This window comes from Dromiciops gliroides, chromosome 2 (assembly GCF_019393635.1).
Source record: "Dromiciops gliroides isolate mDroGli1 chromosome 2, mDroGli1.pri, whole genome shotgun sequence".
NCBI lineage: Eukaryota > Metazoa > Chordata > Mammalia > Microbiotheria > Microbiotheriidae > Dromiciops > Dromiciops gliroides.
Genome location: NC_057862.1, coordinates 197,502,111 through 197,525,535, shown reverse-complemented (window position 1 = coordinate 197,525,535; position 23,425 = coordinate 197,502,111). Strand labels below are relative to the sequence as shown.

The 23,425-nt window shown below is 39.3% G+C and overlaps 1 pseudogene; it reads right to left on the bottom strand.

The window, feature by feature from the left end:
- Positions 1-2,764: 2,764 nt before the first annotated feature.
- Positions 2,765-3,226, bottom strand: LOC122743857 (annotated as a pseudogene).
- Between the last annotated feature and the right edge of the window lie 20,199 nt (positions 3,227-23,425).

Here is a 23,425-nt window from a genome sequence, read left to right as displayed (position 1 = left end):
ACGTAAAATGTGAACATCATTGTTATATGTTGTTTCTATCTTCTATACAATAATATGAATTATACTTTTGTTGTTTCTTAATGAACGTCATCTATTAACATCTGTTTGAATGCTTCCAGTGACAGAGAGCTCAATCACTTTTTTTGTTTTGTTTTGTTTTTTGCAGGGCAATGAGGGTTAAGTGACTTGCCCAGGGTCACACAGCTAGTAAGTGTCAAGTATCTGAGGCTGGCTTTGAACTCAGGTCCTCCTGAATCCAGGGCCAGCGTTTTATCCACTGTGCCACCTAGCTGCCCCCGAGCTCAATCACTTTTTCTGAAGTCTTTTTTTTTTTTTTTTTTGCGGGGCAATGGGGGTTAAGTGACTTGCCCAGGGTCACACAGCTAGTAAGTGTCAAGTGTCTGAGGCCGGATTTGAACTCAGGTACTCCTGAATCCAGGGCCGGTGCTTAATCCACTGCGCCACCTAGCCGCCCCCTCAATCACTTTTTAAGGCATACAATCTCATTATTGAATAGCTCTAATTATTAGAATAATATATTTTTTAAATTGAGTCAAAGCTCCATTACCTTCCACCTTCTGGATCTGGTTCTTCAATTTGGAGCAGTCTAGAATAAGCATATATCTTTGTATTTGTTTTTCTTTTTAAAGTGAGATAGTTCTTTAGCTATTTAAAGACAGTAGTAACAGAATCAGATTTAGATATGGAAAAGATTTTAGAAATAATTAGGGGCAATGCTTTCCTTTTGAAATGAGTTGATTGAGGTAATTGAGGCCCAGAAAGGTTAAGTAACCACATTCTCTTCTGTGTTCCAGGCTACCTATTCCCATCTTTCTTCATATGATGTGGTTTTCAAACCTCTCACTTTCTTGGCTGCCCCCCTGGACACGCTCTACCTTGTCATGACTTTGCTCTTGTGGTAAAAAGTTTTTTAACAGTTGGTTAGTGAATACGGAAAGACACCAGTTTTTAAAGGACCACCCTTTTGGGGAGGAGACCAACGGCCGTGCATGGGCTACACACGCCAGCCTGGCTGCTAAGCACTCCACTTCCGGGGTGCGAGCTTAAAAGGCAAGGAGAGAACGGAAGTGGGAGCTTTTGCCTGCTCTCCTGGTCCTATGACTGGCGTGACACACAGACAGACACGGACTGGAGTTGGACTTGGCCCGGCTCGCCGTTAGCAGCACGTGCTTGACTCAGCTCTCTCTCCCCCCAAAAGTGGCCTTAGGCTTTTGGAGAGTTTTATACGGAATATAGACTAAGCTTAGACTTAAGACTATTAGTTTTGTATTTCTACTTTCCTATCCCTTTAATCAACATCACCTGGTAACTACCACACAATAAAAGCTCTAACTATAGACTAGAGGTTTCTTACATTTACTAGTCTGGGAGATAAATTAAGGGAAAGGTTAAAGAGGGGAGATTTATGATCTAATATCCAGTTTTAAATCTCACACTCTCAAAATTTGGTAGCCCCAGAAATCAAAGCAAATGTCCTTGGTATGGTTGGAGCAGTACAGAGGGTACACCAAAGTAATTCCCATAATTACTTTAAGAGACCCAAAGGCAGTGGTATCAAATTCATTAGAGATGAGGGCATTAACCCATACATAAAGATTCCTGTAATTCACATATTGACTTAGAAAACCACATAGTAACATTAGCAACATTTTATTATATTTTTTATTTATTTGGTATATATTTTTCAATTATATTTTTTATCTGGTTCTAGTTATATTCAAGAGTGTTGTGGCTATATTGGTACATCTGCCCTAGAGGATTCAGCAGAAGATTATACTTAGTTATTATATCATTCAACCTATTACTCCATCAATAATCAATAAGTAAACATTTATTAAGTACCCTTGGTTTGTCAGGAACTATGCTAAATGATGTGGAATGAATAAGTACCTACTATGTTCCAGGCATTGAAAATGAAAATTGGAGGGCAGCTAGGTGGCACAGTGGATAAAGCACTGGCCCTGGATTCATGAGGACCTGAGTTCAAATCTGGCTTCAGACACTTGACAATTACTAACTGTGTGACCCTGGGCAAGTCACTTAAACCTCATTGCCCCACCAAAAAAAAAAGAAAAATGACATGGTGTTTGTCCTCAAAGTGCTTACATTCTATGGAAAGGTAACAACAATGACATATATAAGTATGTATAGAAAAAATACAAAATAAATACAAGGTAGTTTAGAAAGGGAAGGCTGTAGTAGTTGTGTTGATGATGAAAGGCTTCATGTTGCAGGTCACTCTTGAGTTATCTTAAAGGAAAAAAAGGATTCTCTGAGGTGGAGGTGAGAAAGAAATTTAGGCATGCACAACAGTGAGTGCTACAGAAGCATAAAGATAGGGGGAGATGGATTATCTTATGTGAGGAAAAGAGAAAAATTCCAGTGTGGTTAGAGGTTATGAGGGACTGACCTAAGGTGGTAGCTATGGCTGATATTTTTTCCTTTTGAATTCCTATGTGGTTAGGGAAATAAGTATATACCTAGATAAATAGATATATGCATGTATATATACACATATCCAGATAGATAGATGTGTGTGTGTTATGTACATATATATATATATATATGTACGTATATATATATATATATATATATATACACACATATATGTTCTGCTTTCTGTATGTATATATATATACAGAAACAGAAAAACAAGCCACACCCTGCTTTCTTTCTTTCTTTCTTTCTTTCTTTTTTTGGATAGAAACTATTTATTAATAGACAAGGCAGCCAGTGAAGATGTTTACTTCTTCTTGAACATACCCACAGTGTGACCCCTGTGGCCTTGTATTCTTGGTGTGCTGGTCCCGGACTTGGAGACCCCAGAAGTTCCAAAGCTCACGATGTGCCCAAATCTTCTTCAATTGCTCCAGATCCTCACGAACCTTATTGTCTGGACCATTGGTCAGAACTGGGCTATATTTTCCTTCTTTTACATCCTTCTGCCTGTTAAGGAAACCAGTCTGGAATCTTGTATTGGTGAGGATTCTGCGTGATGGTGATCACATGCTCCACCTCATCTTCAGTGAGCTTACCAGTCTTCTTGGTGAGGGTCAATGTCTGCTTTTCTCAGTACAACATGGGCGTATCTTTGACCCACACCCTTGATGACTGTGATGGCAAAAGCTATTTTCCGCTGTCCATCAATGTTGGTGTTGAGCACTCTCAAGATGTGCTAGAACTTCTCAGGAATTACAAGAGACATGGCCATAATGGGGGGCATGAGAGCCTTCTCTGGAAGCACATGCTGCTTTCAATGTGATCATCTTTTAGGAGTACAATGAAATATTGCACAATGAGAAATGATACATATGAGAAATTCAGAGAAACATGAGAATTTTTGTATAAGCTATTACAGAATGAAGTAAGTGAAATAAGCTGAACACAATGTCATACACAGTGACTGGGGGGAAATGGTATCATTAAAAGGAAGTTGAAAGGGGCAGCTAGGTGGTGCAGTGGATAAAGCACTGGTCCTGGATTCAGGAAGACCTGAGTTCAAATCTGGCCTCAGACACTTAACACTTACTAGCTGTGTGACCTTGGGCAAGTCACTTAACCCCTGTTGCCCTGCAAAAAAAAAACACAACCCAAAACAAACAAACAAAAAACAAAAGGAAGTTGAACTCTATATAAATGTAAAAATAATTTTAGAACCAATAATAAGCATTACTCTTTCCTCTCTGCAGAGAAGTGGAGGACTATGGGCCCAGAATAGTGCATATGTTATTGTGCTGTGGTTACCATGGCATTTGCTTTTGCTTAGCTGATTTTCTTTGTTACAGAGATAGTTCTGCTATGGGGGGTTGAGGTAGAGAAGGGGAGCTCATTATTTCCAGAAATCCAGATGAAAAAGAAAATGTAGAAAGAGGTGAGAAGATTTGGCAACTGTGGGGTGAGGGATAATGAGATATTGAGGATAGAGCCAAGATTGCAAACCTAGGAAACTACAAGGATGTTGGTGCCTTTGACAGAAGTAGTTTAGTTTGGAAGAAGATTTGGGGTTTTTTGAGGGAAGAATATTGAATTATATTTTGGACATGTTGAGTTTGAAATGTCTGTGATATCTTCTTGAAAATGTCCAGGGGCAGCTGGGTGGCACAGTGGAGTCAGGAGGACCTGAGTTCAAATCCCACCTTAAGCGCATTCTATCTGTGTGACCCCGGGTAAGTCACTTAACCCTGATTACCTAAAAAACAAACAAACAAAAAAAAAAAACAAAAGGAAAGAAAAAAGAGAATGTCTAATAAGCAGTTTGTTAATATGGAACTGAAACTCTGGAGACTAGAACTGAATACATAGTTCTGAGAGGCATCTGCATAGAGATAATGATTTAATCTATCAGAGATTATGAGATATCAAGTGAGAGACTATCAAGAGAGAAAAGAATAGAACCCAGGAAAGGGACTTCAGGTACAATCACCATTAGGGGTGGGCTATTATTCATCAGAACAGACCCCCTAAATCTTAAATAGTTTTAGAAAGAAATGTATTCGGTCATTTGGTAGAGGAGAGCAAGCTGGAAAGGAGACATGGCTCCTTCTCCCCAGATTCTGGAAGATTTACATTATATGATTTTGACAAAGGTTTTCCACATACACAGTTAAGCAATTTTGCGGAGGTCAGCCTGAAAGCAAAGTAGATTGAGAGACATGAGTAACTCTAGCCCAAAACAGAAGCTAGGGGTGGACCCCTCAGGAGTTCCTGGGTGTGGTAACCCAAGGCAAGAATGCTTTGAGTGGATCCTGGGCCTAGGGGAATCGGAAATACCTTGTAGCCATCTCTGTCATTCTTAGAGAGTTACTGGAATCAAGTGGCATTCTGGGTGTGGACCTTTCATCACATAAGGTAAGATTTAAGCAGTATAATAATATTTCCTAAACAGTATATTAAACCAATGTTTTTCCTCACAGGGCCCACAAAGGAGACAGAGGAGAGATCAGACAAGAAGGAGAAGAACCCAAGAGAACTGCATCACTAAAACCCAGAGAAGGGATTATCCAGGATTATCCTTTATCCAGGAGGAAAAGGTAATCAACAAAGTCAAATGATGCAGAGATCTCAAGGAGTATAAGGATCAAGAAAAAACAGACAATTAAAATATCATTGGTAATTTTGGAGACGGGTCATTTCAGTGATGAAGATTGTGAGAAATGGGTAGTTGTCTCCTCTCAATGTGGATATAACAGTCTGTCAACTCCCCCCCCCCCCCACCTGTTTGTAGGACAAAGGTCTCAGATTCCCTCCTCCCCCTCAGGTTAGCAAGGTCACATGGTTCAAGGAGCCCTGGTCTCAATAAGGTCCTCTCTCGGGAGTTGTGTCCATATAAGGATGTATAAGGTCCACTCCTCAGTTATGCCCATACAAGGAAGAGGGGTGGGAATACTGCGTTCTGATTAGCTAGTTTTTTGCGCATAGATTGTAACCCCACCAATAATGGAAAAGGGGAGGATCCATTTGCGTTAGGGACTAGGGTATAAAACAGGGCCTGTGAGCCCCCTTTCTGGGCACCCACTAGCTGCACACTAGGGTGCCTCCTTCTCATGAGAAGAAAATAAAGCCTTTGTCACTTCACTGCTGAGTTCCTGAGAATTATTGAGAAGAGGATGGATTTTTCCCTCACAAAGATGGAAGCCAGTCTACAGCAAGCTTCCAAGAGTGAGAGGAGAGGAAGTGGTGACAATAAGTATAGATGGTTTTGGTGGGGTTTTTTTCTTGAAGTTGGCTGAGAAAGGGAAAAGCAACATAGGATTGGGTTTGAGGAGAGAAGAGAAAATTCAGAACCTACTATGTCAATACTTGAATAGGAGTAAAAAGAATAAGCTTCAGCTGCTAGGAGCTAGGTTGTTTGTTTTTTTCTTTTCTTTTTTTTTTCAATTTCTTTTTAAATTTTCTTTCTTTCTTTTTTAAAATAGTATGCTTCAATCTCCATTCAGAATCCATAGTTCTTTTTCTGAATGTGGAGAGCATTTTCTACCATGAGTCTTTTGGCATTGTTTTGAATCATTGAATTGCCGAGAAGAGTTAAGTCTATCACAGCTGACCATCACAAACTTTTTCTTTTTTTTAATTGGGAAACTTAAGTGTGTTTAAATATATTAGGGAAGGAACCAATATATAATATAGGAAGAAATTCCTGACTAGAATTAGAGGAATGATTGAAGGGCAATCTGTTGGAGAAAGCAGGAAAGAATGGAATCAAGGGTACATCTAGATAGAGTGGTCAACTTTAGAAAGAAGCAAGAATAAAGGAGGAGAGAGTAGGAGATGAAGTCAAAGGGTTTAGAGAAGAAGAAATGGAGAGAAGAGAGAAATCATGGCAAATGGCCTCTATTTTCTCGGTATGAGGTGACTATGAGGATCTGTGAGGTGAAGCTAGGGGATGGTGTGGGAAATTTGAAGAGAGAAGAGGTCTTGGAACAGAATTCATTGGGAGTAGGATTGCTTTGCTCTAGGCCACTCTATAAGATTCTAAATTGTGGAGGAGTTGCTGATCTGCATTGATATAGCAAGGACTTCCTTAATGGGAGTTCCCTATACAAACAGAATTACTGAGTCTAGTTCAAAGCTTTTGCACAAACAAAGGTGATTCAGATAGAATAAGATTAGAGAAACTGAAGTGTGTGTGTGTGTGTGTGTGTGAGAGAGAAAGTACTCTGACTGCCTCGGATAAAGTCTGATATCCAAAGTATCTAGGGAATTTATACAAACATATAAGACAAAGAGACATTCCTTAATGGATAAATGATTAAAGAATACAATTTTCCACAGAAGAATTTCAAATGATCAACAACTATATGAAAACATGTTCCAAAAATCATAAAAGTTAAGAAAGATGCAAATTAAAACAGCTCTGAGATTTCTCCCCACACTCAGTAAATTGGCAAAGATGACAAAATGACAAATGTCAATGTTGGATGAACTATGGAAAGTCAGCCATGCTAATATACTATAGGTGAAGCAATGCATTGTTCCAAATATTTTGGAAAATATTTTGGAATTATTAGAAAAATGTGACTGATCCGTTCATACCCTTTGACATACAGATCCCACTACTGAGCATATCCTCCAAAGAGGTCACAGATTGTTGTTTGTCCGTGTTCTTGAAGAGGATGAGGGTGATATCTTAACTTGCACATCAATTGGATTTGAGTGAGGCAGGCTGTTCAAAATCATCAATCTCCCTCTCTCCTCCAGAGTCATCCAAGTCCAGTGACAAGACAAGAGTCTAGATAACTGGCAATAACCCAGCCCAAAGAGGTCAAAGACAGAAAGAAAGGTCTAATGAAAAATGTTCTTCGGTCAAATCTGACTCTTCATGACCCCATTTGGGGTTTTCTTGGCAAAGATACTGGAGTGATTTGCCATTTCCTCTAGTTCATTTTTTTCAGATGAGGATACTGAGGCAACAAGGTTAAAAGTGACTTGCCCAAGGTCACACAGCTAGTAATTGTCTGAGGCCAGATTTGAACGCAGGAAGAAGCGTCTCTTGACTCCAGGCCCAGCACTCTATCCACTCCACCACCTAACTGCCCCACCAAAATATTGAGAGCAACACTATATGTGATAGGAAAGATCTGGAAACAAAATAGATATGCAATGATTGGGAACTGAATGAACAAATCATGGTAGAGGAATATGATGAATGAGTGAAAAAAATATGCATGTTAAATGCTGGAGAGCAGAAAGCAGAACAGAAACAAAAGCAAGCCACACCCTGCTTTCAATGTGATCATCTTCTTGTAGGACAATGAAATATTGCGCAATAAGAAATTACAAATATGAGAAATTCAGAGAACATGAGAATTTTCGCATAAACTATTACAGAATGAAGTAAGTGGAATGAGCTGAACACAATGTCATACACAGTGACTGGGGGGAAATGGTATCATTAAAAGGAAGTTGAACTCTATATAAATGTAAAAATAATTTTAGAACCAATAACAAGCATTACTCTTTCTTCTCTGCAGAGAAGTGAAGGACTATGGGTCCAGAATGTCGCACGTGTTATTGTGGTGTGGTTACCATGTCCCTTGCTTTTGCTCAGCTGTTTTTCTCGGTTACAGGGATAGTTCTGCCATGGGGGTTGAGGTAGAGGAGAGCTCATTATTTCCAGAAATCAATGTGAAATAACAACAACTGGCATCAAGAAAAATTTTGCCTCTCCTTTAAAAAAAAATCATAACTAAAAATTTAAAGGAAAAGTATTAAAAAGTTGAAGAAAAATAAATTATTTTAAAATTATTACAATTTTGTTTTTATTATATTTACACATTATATTTATTATGTATTATATATTATCTTTTATCATTTATTATTAAAATTTTACAGAATTGTTTTAAATTGAAAGAAAATGTGACCACAGTGTGAAAGATGGTCCAAAAGAGAAAAAGAGTAGAAATTTGACTAATTTGCTTGCTTCATCATTAGCATCTGTTCATGCCCTAGGGCAGGATTCTTAACCTTTTTATATGTCATGGAATACCTTTGACAGTCTGTTGAAGCCTATGTAATCCTTCTAGGAAAATTACTTTTAAATGTATGTCATAAATTCATAAGATTACAAAGGAAAACAATTATATTGAAAAGCATATTTGATATTTTTAAATATCAAAATATTTAGAAAACAAGTTCACAGATCCCATGTTAAGAAGTCCTGCCCAAGGGTATCTTCTTTCATACACATGCATAAAATTTAAGCATAGAGACTTTTTTTTAACTTAAAAATTATTTAAAAAATCTAATGGGCACGGGCAGCTAGGTGGCGCAGTGGATAGAGCACTGGCCCTGGAGTCAGGAGGACCTGAGTTCAAATCCGGCCTCAGACACTTAACACTTACTAGCTGTGTGACCCTGGGCAAGTCACTTAACCCAACTGCCTCACTAAAAAAAAAAAAAAGAAAGAAAAGAAAAGAAAAAAATCTAATGGGCTTTTAATGTCCTTGCCCCTATTTTCCCCTCTCCACTAGAAAGAAAAATAAAACTTTATAGCAAACATTCATAGTCAAGAAAAACAAATTCCTACATTGGCCAGGTCCAAACATGTAGTTTGGAAGGTAGTTTGAAAAGAGAGGACACTAGCAACTGGGGAAAGAGGGGAATTGGGAAAAGCCTCCTATAGAAGGTGAGATTTGGGCTCCACTCCTGTCTCAGCACAGAAGCTCCCTCCTTCTGACCTTCCAAGCAGTTCTTGGTTAGAAGATGATTCCAGCACATTCTTCTGTGGGTTTTACTGCTCCAGGCATTGTCCTATGGCATTATTTGGACATTTTTTGGAGAGATTGTGTCATGAGTTCGAGAGCTCACTGTCTTTCCTCCTCCATCTTGGCTCCACCCCGCAAGTCCAGAAGGTGAGATTTGAAGTCAGTTTTGAAGGAAGCCAGGGAAATTAGGAGGTACAGGAAGGGGGGCAGCTAGTGCCAAAATACTGAGATAGAAGAAGGTGTGTCCTGTTTAAGGAACAGTAGGTAGTTCAGTGTAGCTGTTCATCCTTTGCTGTTGAAGAGGACCAGGGACATTATGGGTGATGTCTTGACTTGCACCTGAATGGCATCTTCAGTGCCTGACCAAGCTAAATGCTCCCCAGTGCCTGCATCAGCTGCTTTCATGGCTGTTGGAACACATTGTTCTCATCCCCCATTTTGCTTGCAGAAGTCTTCACATGCTTGGGGTAGATATTCCCTGATTCACCAACAGGTTTCAGGCCTGTTGATCACCCTCACCTTGGTTTAGCCCATCTGCCTAGGCGGTTTTACTGGGGTGTGACAGCTGTGCATGCTACAGCTTCTTGGAGCCACGGGTGAGAATTGGGTGATAAGTAGATACCAAAGGTGGATAAGCAGCCCTGAAAAGGGCTCAACAAGCCCTCACAGCAGAGCTGCTAGTCCTCCCTGAACATCCCAGCCACGTTTAAAGTGCATGAGTGTAAAAAGGCTGGAAAGGTGGGAAGGGCCCAGCTTGCAAAAAGCTTTAAATGCCAAAGAGAGGAGTTTGTATGCATTACAAACTAGTCACTGAATTATGAGTAAATGGCCATGTTCATGATAAAAACCCTGATAGTCACCCCAGGGAATATTTTAGAATTTTCAGAGAAATTGTTTTCAGCCAACATACGCATCTCTTTGGAATATCAGAGCTTGAAAGCCCCAAGAAGAATCCTAAATATTATGTTAGTGGACTCTTAAAATCATAACTAATATTTATTTTTTCCTTTTGAATATCTATGTGGTTAGGGAAATAAGTAATAATAGGTGCTGTAAAATACTTGTGAACAGTACTCCATGATTTAATCATCTCTCTCGGTTATATTTTGACATCTGTATAAAATACTATGTTATTCATTGTGAAATCCGTGTCAGCTTACTTCTAGCTGTAGTTGGTTTGCATTTATTCAAAATATTCCATAGAATCAGGTATTAAAATTCATTCCGTTCAGAAATTCAGAAACAACTGTATTCTGTATATTTCTGCCATTAAGATAACCTACAAAATAAATTATGATGCTCGATTTATACCTGCTGATATGAGCTTGCTAATGCATCATTTCTCATGCTACAAAAATTTGAGGTAGAAATGATGGGAGAAAATAAGGTAATTCACAAGGCCTATAATTATTCCAAGAAGACTGTAAAAGCCAGAAAAGAGCTAACTAAGCTTTGCCTATAGTCCATGGCTCAGCAATGGGGTAGATGTACAAGAATAAGACCTGGCCTGGGAAGCAGGTAAACTTTTTGCATTGGTCCTGGAGGTTCTGCCACTAACTTGCTGCGTGACATTGGATAAATTCCTTAAATCTACTTTGCCTCAGTTTCCTTGTTTCTGTACAAGGAAAGGAATCAAGAATGACTTCATATGTCCTAATTGCCTCTAAATCCTCTAGGTGCAGCCTGAAAATGGTAGGCACCTGGGAAATCTACTCTAACTCTCTGATCTTATGGTAAATAAATTCCTATGTATGCTGTTCCAGACTTAAAGCTAGGATTTAGTAATAATGATAATAGATGGGGGCCCCAAGGTGGCACAGTGGATAAAGCACCAGCCCTGGATTCAGGAAGACCTGAGTTAAAATCCGGCCTCAGACACTTGACACTAGCTGTGTGACCCTGGGCAAGTCACTTAACCCTTATTGCCCCTCCCCCCCTCACCCAATGATCATAGATAACATCTCTCTCTTTTTTTTAATTTTAAAAATTGTTTTAAGTGAGGTAATTGGGGTTAAGTGACTTGCCCAGGGTCACACAGCTAGTAAGTGTTAAGTGTCTGAGGCCGGATTTGAACTCAGGTACTCCTGACTCCAGGGCCGGTGCTCTATCCACTGCACCATCTAGCTGCCCCAGCATCTCTTTTTAAAAAAATATATTTATTTTTTTATAGATAGCATCTCTATAGTGCCTTCAGGTTTGAAAAATGCTTTATCTTTTACAAAAATGCTTTATCTTTACATATATTGTTTCACTTGATTCTTGCAACACTCTTGTGCAGCAGATACCATTATAATCCCTGTTTTACAAATGAGGAAAACTGAGGCTCAGAGATTAAACGACTGGCCCAAAGTTACACAGCTAGCATTTACTTATTTACTTACACTACTAAGTGTCTGAGGCCGAATGAGAAGAAAAGTCTTCCTGACTCTAAGTCTGGTACTTAATCTATTATTCTACAGCTATCCCTTCTACATCCTGACTTTCCCCATCGTGGTTTTTAACTCAAGTTGGCATAAGAAATTAAATGGGAATATTTGGGGAGTTTTGCAGAAGCTGAATTCAACACATGAAGGTCAGCAGATGACAGAGTTTAGAAACTCAGAAATGCACAAAATATATGTATATAGTATTAATTACATCAATATAGTTTATCTTTTAATAATTCAGACTTCTTCTCTGGTATGAAGTGAAAGCCAAAAATTTTTATGTGAATTTTCCATATCTGGTGGGGAGGAGTACCCCTAACCCCTCTGATGTGGAAGGAATAATTGAATTGTTCTTAGCTGCAAATCAAGTGACATCAACTTATCTGTTAAAAAAAAAGAAGAAGAAGAAAAGAAAAGAAAAAGGAGGTTGGATTGAATGATCTGTAAGATTCCTTGAAGTTCTTCCAATTCAGAATCCCAGGAAATTTATGAAATCTGACCTGTTTACTCACCTGATCTAGAAGTGCCAGTGGTTCCCTATTAACTATAAGATAAAAGACAATAGCAATCCAAGGCCTTCATGCTCTGACCTCGTTTGGAGTTCATATTACTCCCCCTTGGCCAACTTATGTTCCAGCCAAAATGATCCATTTTTTGTTCATCCCACATGACATTATATCCAATGTGCCTCTACATAGCCTGTTCACTGTGCTGGGAATCCTTAGTTCCCTTCAAGACTCACCTTAAGCCCCATCTCTCTCTCTTTTTTTTTAATGTATGAGGTATTTTATTTTTTCCATTACATGTAAAGATAGTTCTCAACTTTTGTTTATACATGCTTTACAATTTCAGATTTTTCTCCCTCCCACCCCTCCCTCCCCCCTCCCCTAAAGCCCCATCTCTTACATGAGGCCTTTCCTGATCCCCATAGCTATTAGTGCCCTTTGCATCTATTCTACCTTAACCTCCTTCCCCCCAAATTACTTTATATAGACATCTGCCTATGGTGGTTCCTTTATCTCCCCTCAATATAATGTCTACTCCTTGAGGAAAGGGAATTATTTTTTAAAGAATGAATATATTATCAAAAATCTACAGCCTGTAACTTACTATGCTTTAGGCTGGGGGAAATACAAAGTTTAGCTAAAACACAGCCTCTGCCATCATGAAGTTCACATCTCTTTTTTTTTTTTTTTTGCGGGGCAGTGGGGGTTAAGTGACTTGCCCAAGGTCACACAGCTAGTAAGTGTCAAGTGTCTGAAGCCGGATTTGAACTCAGGAACTCCTGAATCCAGGGCCGGTGCTTTATCCACTACGCCACCTAGTCGCCCCTAGTTCACATCTCTAAGAGGCTCAACCCACACAGGGTATGGGCACAAACACTTAAATAGGACATAAGATATTGCATTCTAACTGCATTAGAGTTGTGCAAAGCAAAAGATTATAAGAAGAAGGTTGTTACTGATAGTGGGTATCAGGAAAAGCATGATAGAGCAGGTGAGATTGGAGTTAGAATTTTAGTAACTGGTAGAAATTCAGCAGGCAGCTAAGTGGTTCAATGGATAGCACATTGAGCTTGGAATCAGGAAGATGCATCTTCATGAGTTCAAATCCAGTCTCAGACCCTTACTAGCTGGACAAGTCACTTAACCCTGTTTGCCTCAGTTCCTCATCTGTAAAATGAGCTGGAGAAGGAAATGGCAAACCACTCCAGTATCTTTGCCAAGAAAACCCCAAATAGGATCACCAGAAGTTGAACACAACTGAAAAATGACTTAACAACAACAGAAATTTAGCAGCTGAAGAAGAGAAGGGAAGACATTTGAAGCATAGGAAGTAGTGGAAACAAAATCAATGAAGGAGGAAAACAGAGGAAGTATTCAGGGAACAGAGTAGCCCATTTTAAAAAATGATCAGTTTTGTTTCAGCCCATAATGCAAATGCCAACAAACTCACAGTTCAATCCTTCACAATCCCTGAAAAGAAATAAGTAGCTTGAAAGATTGGGACTGATAATAGTATGTTCCTCCCACTTAGTGGTTTCCTATTTGTGAAAACAAGCATGTGTGTTTTAACTTAAAAAAAGTGTCAAATGATCCATTGTTTTTAATCTGAGTTGTGTTTCTGTATACAGTTTTCCTCATTTATATGGCTGTAGTTATTGTGCCTATTCTTCTTTCAGTCCTGCTTTCTTTACTCTGCATCACTTCATGCAAGTCTTCCCATCCATATTTCTTTGTATTTTTCATATTTGTAGCTCCTTAGGAAATATTCCATCCTTCACATGTAAATTCATATACCACTGTTTGTTCAGCCATTCTCCACTCATTGGACATATAGTATGTTCCCAGCTTTTTGCTGTTAGAAATTGTATTTCTGTGAGTATACATACATACATACATACATACATACATACATACATACATACATACATATATATACATACACATGCATATGCATACATATATGCCTACACATATCCATACAGATGCACACCTATTCACATATAAATGTGTATGTGCACACACATGCATTTGAACGTGTTTGTATATGTATATGTGCACATATGTGTATTTAGCACTTAGGTCCTTTTCTGGCTGACAGTCTCTATAAGTTCAAAATCAAATGGTGGAGGGGGCAGCTAGGTGGCACAGTGGATAAAGCACCAGCCTTGGATTTAGGAAGACCTGAGTTCAAATCTAGCCTCAGACACTTGACACTTACTAGCTGTGTGACCCTGGGCAAGTCACTTAACCCCCATTGCCCTGCCAAAAAAAAAAAATCCAATAGTGGGATCCCTGAGTTGAAGGGTGAGACCAACTTTGTAACTTCTCTTGGGTAATTCCAAACTGTTCTCGAAAACACTGAAACAGAGTAGCCCATTTTGGCTAAAGCATAAGAATATGTGTATGTGTTAAAATTCTATCTTGTTCTGGTCCCTCTGACCGCCCCTGTTCCACTCCTTCTAGTTAGTGTTGTAAGTATATAAATAGCCAGTTTAAAATAACAATAGCAGGAAGTAAGATTGCAAAGAGAAGCCACATACAGATCATCCCAAAGATCAAAGGAGCATAATGTGCAAACTGTATCATATATTAACCAAAAATCACATCCTGGTAATACGTGCTGAATCAGGAGGGCCCTTTGGTCCCATGATATGCAAATCTCAGATAAGTTCCTGACAGTCCCCACTACATTAAGAGCAGCAGAATGCCAAATGTTACTGATAACTTTGAAATGATGTGGATGTGCTAACTTTTCAGTTTAGCAGACAACTTTGAGATGATTTGGATCTGTTAATGAAGTAACCCCAAAAGGGCATGGTAGCATGGATAAGAGTTAGTCTGTCCTTTGCGGCCCCCCCCCATAATCCTATAAAATGAGACTCCGAACTCCTACCCCACCCTACCCCCACCCCCAGACCTCTTCCATTTCCATCTGGGTCATTGCTGCCCAGTGCTCCCAGCTCTAATCCATGATAACCTAAACTGGGCCTCTCTCCTTCCCCATCCTCTTCCCCAGGCTGTTTGCCTTCCTTCTCCACCCCATCCCTGTCCCCACACTGTCTCCCCCTGTACCCCACCCACTTTTGCTGCTTGTGGCAATTGTAGCCTCTGTGCTTTATTAAAATGTGATCGAAGCCTTACTTCCCACTGCTATCGTGGCTTTTCCTGGTAAGCCTCCCTGCTTCCATTTCATAATTGCATAAGTTAACTAGGAATTTGATGTGGAATGCAATGATCTGAGATAAAACTGGCAAGGCATTATCATCTCATGCCTAGGATGGTGCCTGCCACAAAGCAAGTGCTTAATAAGAACAAACAAACCAAAAAAAGGCTTCTTGATGTATTGGATCATAGATTTAGAGTTATAAGGACCCTTAGAGGTCCTCATTTTGTAGATAAGGAACCTGAGGCTAAATAGCTTACCCTAGCCCATGCAGTAGAGTAGAGGCAGTAGTAGAGGGTAATAGAGGCAGAGCAGGATTCAAATCCTGATCCTCATACCTTAAATCCAGTATGCTTTCCACTGTCCCACACTGCTGCTCAGGGTCAAGCCAGATTGCCGAGGGGCTTGAATATCAGGCAAATGAGTTTGAGTTTTATTTGGTTTGTAACTAGTAGCTAGGTAGTACAGTGGTTAGAGCTTTGGGTCTAGAATCAGGAAGACCAGAGTTCAAATCTCATTGCAGACACTTACTGGCTGTGTGACCCTATGCAAGTCACTTAACCTCTGTTTGCTTCAGTTTCTTCATCAGTAAAATGGGGATAATATTAGTAGCTACCTCCCAAGGTTGTTGGGAAGATTAAATAAAATAATTATTGTAAAGTGCTTAGCAAAGTGCCCGTCACATAGTAAGTACTATACAAATGTGTGTTATTGTTATTATTTTTTAGCAGAAGAGTTTCGCAACCAAGATCTATCTTAAGAAAGATTATTCTGGAAGTGATAGAAGATGATGGATGGAATGAAGAAGCAAGAGAATGGAAGCAAAGCCTAGGTAGGAGGACAAATGAAGACCAACAATAAGGTGATAGTTGTGGGAATAGAAAGAATAGGACTGTTGCCAAAGATGACATAGAAATGAAATTGGCTCTGATTGCGGGAAGTGTCAGAGGGAAGTAAGTGTCTAATCCCAAGATTTGGCACACAGGACAGAGACTGAATGTTAGCAGAATTAGGGAAGTAGAAAGGAAGGGGAAATTTTAAGAGAACTAATAATAAACTTAAGAGGAAGTGGTAGCATGACATAGCCATTGGACTTGGAATTAGGAGGACTGGGGTTCACATCCTCAGATGCTTATTAGCTGTGAGGTCCTGGACAAGTTGCTGAACTTCTCTATGCCTCAATTTCCTAAATTGCAAAATAGGAACATGGATTGGAAGTGATGGTCTTTAACATCTTATCCCATTTTAAATCCAAGATCCTATGTACATATTGAGCTTGAAATGCTGGTGGTACTTGAAGGAAGCTGGAAATGTTGACTGATGCTCCAAAGAAGGGTCCAGAGTAGATCTAGAGACCGAAGAATTGTATACATAGAAGTGGTGGTGATTGTTATCGTTCAGTCATGTCCAACTCCTCACGACCCTGTATAGGGTTTTCTGGCAAAGATACTTGAGTGGTTTGGCACATCCTTCTACAGTGGATTAAGGCAATCAGAGGTGAAGTGACTTGCCCAGGGACACAGCTAGTATCTGAGGCCAGATTTGAACTTAGGTGTCCCTGACTCAAGTCCTGGTACTCTCTCTACTGAGCCACCTAACTACCTATAAAGGTGGTTGTTGTTCAGTCATTTCTTTAGTTTGGTCTGACTCTTCATTTGGGCTTTTCTTGGCAAAGATGTGAGTGGTTTGCTATTTCCTTCTCCAGATCATTTTACAAATGAGAAAACTAAAGCAAATGGAGGTAGGTGAGTTGTCCAGGGTGACAGAGCAAGTAAGTGTCTGAGGCTAGATTTGAACTCAAGGAGATGAGTCCTCCTGACTCCAGGCCCACTACTCCATCCACTGTGCCACCTAGCTGTCCATAAAGGTGGTATTTGAAACCATAGATTTCAATGAGATGGAGAAGGGACAGTTTAGAGTGGGAAAGGGGGCAGGTCAAGGTCAGAACTTTGGGAAGCACCTACCTTAAGCAGTTGGGAAGGTGAAGAAGAATCATCAAAGGAGACAGAAAAAACAGTGGGAGGGATGTGAGGAGAACCAGGGAGGGTAGTATCTCTGGACGCAAGGAAGAAGAGAGTATACATAAGGAAGAGGATAGAAAATAGCTCAAATGCTGCAGAGAAAGCAAGGAGGATGAAAACTGAAAAAAAAATATGGGAGAGTAAAAAGTCCGACTATAGAAATGAGGTGAGGAAGTAGAAGTATTGTAGGATATAGACAACCTCTTTTTTTGGGGGGTGGATTATTTAAGTATTTTATTTCCTCTTCTGTTAATCTGGGTGGTTCATATATTTTTTTGTAAATATTTATCCATTTCACTTAGATTGTCAGATTTATTGGCATACAGTTGAGCAAAATAGCTTGTTATTGCTTTAATTTCCTCTTCATTGGTAGTGAATTCACCCTTTTCATTTTTGATACTGGTAACTTGGTTCTTGATTGATTATTACCTCCTTATTCTTTTGTTTTTTGGTTTTTTTTTAGTGAGGCAATTGGGGTTAAGTGACTTGCCCAGGGTCACACAGCTAGTAAGTGTTAAGTGTCTGAGGACGGATTTGAACTCAGGTGCTCTATCCACTGCGCCACCTAGCTGCCCCCTGCACCACCTAGCTGCCCCACCTCCTTATTCTTTTAACCTGTACCTTATAATTCATTATCCTTTTTTGGGGTGGACTACCATGTCATATTGTTGACTCACTAAACCCCAAAAGTACTATTTACCATGCTTCCTCAATATCATATTTTGGAGTTTGTGGTTTTTTTCCACTCAACTGAAGGACTTTACATTTGTTTCTCTTGAATTAATTAATTAATGTGTGTGTGTGTGTGTGTGTGTGTGTGTGTGTGTGTGTGTGTGTGTGTGTGTTGGTGAGTCAATTGGGGTTAAGTGACTTGCCTAGGGTCACACAGCTAGTAAGTGTTAAGTGTCTGAGACCGGATTTGAACTCAGGTCCTCCTGACTCCAGGGCCGGTGCTCTATCCACTGCTCCACATAGCTTTCCCCTCTTGAATTAATTCTTATTAGATTTAGCTCAGCATAGACAACTTTTAAAAGAATGTTGGCAATAAGGAGAGACATGAAACAGTGGTTGGATAGTGTAGAAAGGTCAAGGGAAGTTTGAGGGGTTTTTTGTTTTTGTTTTTTAGAATTGGGGAGACCTGAACATTTTTGTTAGGAGGATAATAAGGAAATAGTGAGGGGAGACTGAAGATCCATGAGAAATCAGGGTTGTCTCCTGGAGTAAGATCTTAGAGAATAGGAGAGAAGAGATGAAGGTAGAGAGATTCTCCTCAGAGACAAATAAAAAGACCTCTCTGTGACAAAAGAAAAGGAAGAGACAGTAGATGATTATGACAGGAAGTTTTGAAGAATAGAAAAGGGAAGCCGAGAAAGCTCACACACCTTTACCTACAAATATTCCCAGTTTTGACTAGTCCTTGAAAAATGTTCTTTGGATTTTTGGGCAGATAGGTAGCAGAGTGGATAGAGTGCTGGGCCAGGAGTCAGAAAGACTAACTTCAAAACCTCAGATACTTATTAACTGTGTGACCTTTGACAAGTCACTTTAACTACTACCTGCCTCAGTTTCCTTTCTCCTAAAATGGGGGTCCTAATTGCACCTACCTTCCAGTGCCATTGTGAGGGTCAGGTGAGATACTCTTTGTAAATCATTTAGCACAGTGCTTGGCACATTGGACATGCTGAATAAATAACTTGTTCCCTTTATCCCTTATAGCCACCCATCTTTTTCCCTCCCCTTTGCTATTCTGGCCTAAATCCTATCAGTGGAGTGTTCAGTTCACATGTTGTACCATTAGATTGTTCCTTTGGGAAGCACCCACTTTAAGCAGTTTCCTAAAGTGAAACAATGTTGTAGAATCTTATATTGTAATTTTTCACTGGAAAAAAGGATAACATCCCAGTAGTAGCATTTGGTAACTAAGCCAAAATAATTATATATCAGATCCTTGTTAAACAGATTTGACTAAGCCTGTTTCCAGCTAATGTGCAAATAAACAATTTAGTCCAACAACTGCCATTTAATGAAAGAAAACCAACCTAACTGTTTGGCATTATATATTAAAAATATATAATGAATGAGAAAGCACTTATTAAAAGCCTACTATGTGCCATGCATGGTGCTAAGTGCTGGGGATACAAACATAAAAGTGAGAGTTCCCACCCTCAGGAAGCTTACCCTCTAATATGGAGAGATGGCAGATACAGGGGACTGGTGGCCTGGGAGGGATGTTTGTCTGTAGAGTGAGAGGAATGATGAGTAGCACAAAAGGATAGCCTTTTCTGAAATCAGTGACAGTAATACCATGGTTGCAAGTTTTAGAGGAAGAGGTGGAGAAGTGGGAACGTGAGGTTCAAGTGTGGTGGCAGAGCAAGAAACAGTTGAGATCAAGAGGAGCACATAGAGTGTCAGAGAGTTCAGAGCTGATGACTTAGCTTCTTTTGGGCATGCTACTGGATATCTGTTTTGGAGGGTGGAGTGGAAGCAGAAATAGATTAACATCCACTGAAGCCTTACTCCAATGACATATATCGTATGGAGAAGGGATCCTGAGTTCTCAAAGGATGTGAAAGCAGAATGGACACTCTTGCAGGTTCGACCAAGCTAGGAAAGCTCTGAGCACAAGCCGGGGTGTGGATTCTTTGTCACTTGATGACAAGCCCAAGCATGAATGGGTGGAGGACCAGAAGGTGGGCTACCAGGCAATGAGGTTTTGGGGGAGAGATGATGGGTGTCACAGCAACTCACAAAGAGAATTGGTTAAGGAACAAGAGAACAGCAACAGGCATTGGAGGAGGGGATACTTACTGATGAAATCACAGCTCTGTGAATTATGGGAATACAGACAAAAAAGCAAGAAGGGTCATTGGACTTTTCACTTTTAAGTTACTCATGTTCGGCACAAACTAAAAGTTAGCAGAAATCTTGACATGCCTTCCTCCCACAGCCTTAATGCTAGCTGACTGTGGTTTCCTCTTGAGTCATTCTGATACCACCACATGTTCTGAAAACTAATTAAATACTTTAGAAGTTAATCCAGCATACACTCTGAAGCACACAAGCAATTCCATCACTAATAGTTGCTTGGCAGTTTGAGTCTTTCTTCTGTCCCTTGAAACCGTATATGGTAATTGCCCTGGAATTCAGAAATTATCCAGGGGATTCTGCACATCCACATTTAGGACACAAACAACTAATGACTCTGACATGCTCTATTTTGTTGAGGGTGAGCAGCATATTTATAGATGAGGAAGTGGTCTCATCTTCCAGGGAAGAGCTGAAAATCCTGTCTTGTCTGACCAGATTGTAAACCCAAGCTTCAAAATGGGGAAATTTACAAGGCAGAACAAGACTGCTGAGCAAAGAAAGCTGAGTTTACACTTCAGTCATCTTATCTCCTCTGACCGAAACTTTTCTTTGTTTCATGGTTTACAGATTCATCTATTGACATATTTAGTTTGTGTATGTTGGGTCTTTTTTGTTTGTTTGTTTGTTTGTCTGAAATCAGTGTTGTGACTACTGTCTTTGTAGCAGCAAATTAGGCGTAGTTATAAATTAGCCAGGAACTTTATGCATGGGTTTTATTCCAAAGTGGTTTCTTGGTTTGGTTACTCAATACCCTTTGTTTCATTTACTTCTCTGAGTAGACTAAAAATCCTTGAGGTTCAGGGCTTCACCTTTTATCTTTATCCTTGTCTGGATTCACTAGCATATGATAGCCGGGCACACAATAAGTATTCAATACAAGCTTCATGAGGGACTTTTTTTTATTGCAGGAGCGGGGGGGGGGGGGGGGGGGGGGGGGGGGCACTGCAGCACTTCTGAATCTGTAAGACCAAACCTGTGAGTATAGGTAACTCTTGTTATGGAGCATCATTGGCGATTCAAATGGGAAACTCAGCTGTGTTTTATAGTATAGAGAGTTATCTGAGGACATTGAGAGGTTAAGTACTTGCCTGTGGTCACTTGGCTATTTATGTGAATGAGGTAACATTTGAATTCAGGTTTTCTTGACTCAAAGTTGGCCCTCTGTCAACTATGTAATGCTGCTTATTATGATGATCTGTGTCAGTTTTTTCAATGACCATCATTATTTGAAATAATAACAAAATATATTGAAATATTATTCAAGTGATATTGAAGTAATAATATTGATAATCATTATTATAAAGTACATTTGAGCTATTGGTTTAAAGAGTCAGTAGACGGCAAACTGACAGGATACAGAAGATGGATGTCATATTTGAGGGGCTACAGGAAGAAAGGCATGTTATCATGCTATTGATGTGGTTGTGAAATGGTTTAATTATTCAGGAAAGTCATTTGGAATTATGTCTTTAAAGTGACGAAATTATCAATGCACTTTTTTTGTTTTGTTTTGTTTTTTGTTCTTTCTTTCTTTCTTTCTTTCTTTCTTTCTTTCTTTCTTTCTTTCTTTCTTTCTTTCTTTCTTTCTTTCTTTCTTTCTTTCTTCCTTCCTTCCTTCCTTCCTTCCTTCCTTCCTTCCTTCCTTCCTTCCTTCCTTCCTTCCTTCCTTCCTTCCTTCCTTCCTTCCTTCCTTCCTTCCTTCCTTCCTTCCTTCCTTCCTTCCTTTCTTCCTTTATTTAAAGTTTTGGGTTCCAAATTCTATCCCTCTCTCATTCCCTCCCTCCCCAAGGTTGCAAGCAATCAGTATAGGTTATACATATGTATCAATGCACTTTGACTCAGTAATTCTATTGCTAGGCATGTGCCACAAGGGAGTTATGTAGCAAGAAAGGTCCTATATATGCCAAAGTATTCATAGCAAATTTTGTGGAAGCAAAGACCTGGAAACAAAGCAGATACCTACTTGTTGAGAAGTGGTCACACAAACTGTGTGTAAATGTATGTAATGGAATATTACTGAGTGGTAAGAAAAATGAATATTAAAAAGTTAGAGAAGCATGAGAAAACTTATATGAGTTGATGAAGAATGAAGAACCAGGAAAACACCATACATAATAACTATAACAATGGAAATGGGAAAAAAGCCCCAACAAACCAAAATCCAAAACTGAACACTATTATTATAATGAGCAAGCTTTGCCCTAGAGAAGACCTAAGAATACACACCTTCCTTCTTTGAAGAGGTGGGGTCTTTTGAGTATGAGGTATTGTATATCCTGTCAGACATTTTTTATATGTTTATTCATCTTTTGCTGAACTGTTTTTCCTATCCCCACCTCCTTTTTAAGTCTTTGTTATAAGGGAAAGGGACATTCTGTAGTACAGGGGATGCACAAATAAAATTTTAAATAAAAATGATACTTTAAAAAGTATAAATAGGATTTGAAAATGTGGGGAGGGGGAAATGGGTAAAGAAAAGAAATTCCAGACACAGTCAGTCGATATGTATTTATGAAGTGCCTACTATGTGCTAGGTAGTGTGGGAAGCATCAGAGATAGAAAAAAAAGAACAGTGTGAGCAAAACATCTAGGTGGGAATATTTGAGGAGGAAGAAAAAGATAGGATAAAAGCCAAATGGGACAGAAGGATCATGATAATTAATTTCATCTTTAAAAATATGTGCCCTAAAATATCAATACCCTTTTGCCCTAGAAATCTTACTGCTAAGCAGGTACTGAAAGACAGAAAGGTCCTATATATACCAAAATTTTTATAGCAGCACTTTTTGTGGAAATAATTGACTAGGCAAAGGCTAAACAGATTGAACAACAAGAATGTAACGGAATATTATCGTACAGGAAATGATGAATGTGTTGAATTCAGAAACTCATAAGAAGAACTGATGTTTAGCAAAGTAAGAACAAAGACACCGTATACACAGTGACTACCACAGTATAAATGGAAAGGACAAGAAAAGCAAAACTGGATGCTATATAACCATAATGACAAGCTTGACCTCAGAGAATTGAGAAATCCTAACTCTTTCTTTGTAGAAGTGAGAGACTTCAAGTGTAGAGTATTGCATATAATACCAGACATGGCTGATATATTTGTTGCATTAGTTTACTAATATCATAGCAACAAGTGGATGAGAATTCATACATGCTGTTAGATTAGGGAAAAGGATTTTCCCATTCTGTTGCTACATTGTTCAGG